We start from the raw sequence: 1,513 nt of genomic DNA, 5'->3' as shown, positions 1-1,513 counted from the left end.
CTAAAATGAGTACAAAAAGTGTATTTTTTATATATGTTATAGTTAAAGCCCGAATTTCAGGCACTCCTAAGTTTGACTACGCAATCCTCAGGTCTGACTGACGGTCTTAGTTAAAGCCCGAAATAAATTACAGTTTCGGCCTTTGACTAGTCAAACCTTGGAGAGACTAAGTTGGTCAGGCAAAGGTCGAAATTTAATTTTATGAAATCGGTGTTTGACTAGTCGAATCAAAAAGTGTTTTGTTGTATAATCCCCTTCGTAATAATTATGTGATATATTTGATTTAAAATGGATTCAGGATTTTTTTTATATTTCGGCAACTATGTCAACTTAGATCTCTGACGTAGATAATGACGTTCAACGGTAAGTATATTAGACGGACTGTATACAAGTTTACGTTGATTAAAGGTTTTGCTTTCTTATTTCAATAATTAATAGTTGATTCTTTTCTTTACATGGATTTATTCCAAGAATTCATTTTAGTTGATTGTTATGCTCTTGTGACGAGACCCCTGTTGTACGATGTGATGTGTGTATTCTACAAATATTATCCTAGACGTTCATCTTAGAGTAAAAAAAGTATTAATTGAGTGAATCGAGTGATTGACCATTTTGTGACTGACTGATTTTGACTTTCTCTATCAAGTTTCTAGTTATGCTTCTTAACATTAACTTCGTAATTAGTATACCTACTAATTTATTAGTGATCTATATTCACTAATTCCGCCATGATCTGCATTTTAACAAGTTGTGTGTTCTGATGAGGCATTACGAATTTTAAACCTTTGTATTATGAGAAAGGTAACGTTACCAAAAAATCCAATTCTTCACAATGCGATGATGATCTAATATTAAGCTTGATGTTTCATGTCCTTAAAACTTTTCTCAGAATCATCCATACACGAATTTACAAGAAGTGTGAGTTCCAGATGAGTGATACTCAATTCGAATTTAGTTTACTTTTTTTAGGATTTATTATTTCTTATGACTTGTTTTTTAATCTCAAATATTCATCATTCATATCCAATATTAAACAGTATATATTTATCACCCCGTATATCACATGAACCAATTTGTTATTATATTTACATATGTGCGGGATACTAATTTTGTTTAATTATTTCAAATTATAAACAATATTTTTGGCTAGGGCACACTAAATGTGCTGACTAAATAAAATCCTTTGTTAATTAGATGCGTGGGCTGCCCCCAATACTAGGACAGCTAAGAAAGAGCATACATTTAGAATCATTCCTTTGAGTAACTTCGACGAGTCAAGATGTGCTTTTAAATAGATTCTCTCGAGTAAATTCAACCAGTCAACATGTAAGCTCAAAATGATTCTCAGTTTAAACTTTATACGAAGCCGTCAGTAAAGTAGCGTCATTAGGTCTGCCGAGAAGTTAGTGTCAGTTTACAGAAATAAATTATCATCTTGAATTTGGCGTTTTACTAAAGGCGATAGATCCTGCAGCTGAGCCCGAAGATTACAGACTTGTATAATACTCCTCAC

At 32.5% G+C, this 1,513-nt stretch overlaps 1 protein-coding gene across 1 annotated transcript in view; it reads right to left on the bottom strand.

The window, feature by feature from the left end:
- LOC114330803 (protein kintoun) overlaps positions 1-1,513 on the bottom strand; it is a 102,103-nt gene that overhangs the window by 25,861 nt on the left and 74,729 nt on the right. The gene's annotated exons all lie outside the window — the stretch shown is intronic.

Source organism: Diabrotica virgifera, chromosome 3, assembly GCF_917563875.1.
Source record: "Diabrotica virgifera virgifera chromosome 3, PGI_DIABVI_V3a".
NCBI classification, from domain to species: Eukaryota; Metazoa; Arthropoda; class Insecta; order Coleoptera; family Chrysomelidae; genus Diabrotica; species Diabrotica virgifera.
This window is presented reverse-complemented; position numbering and strand designations above follow the sequence as displayed.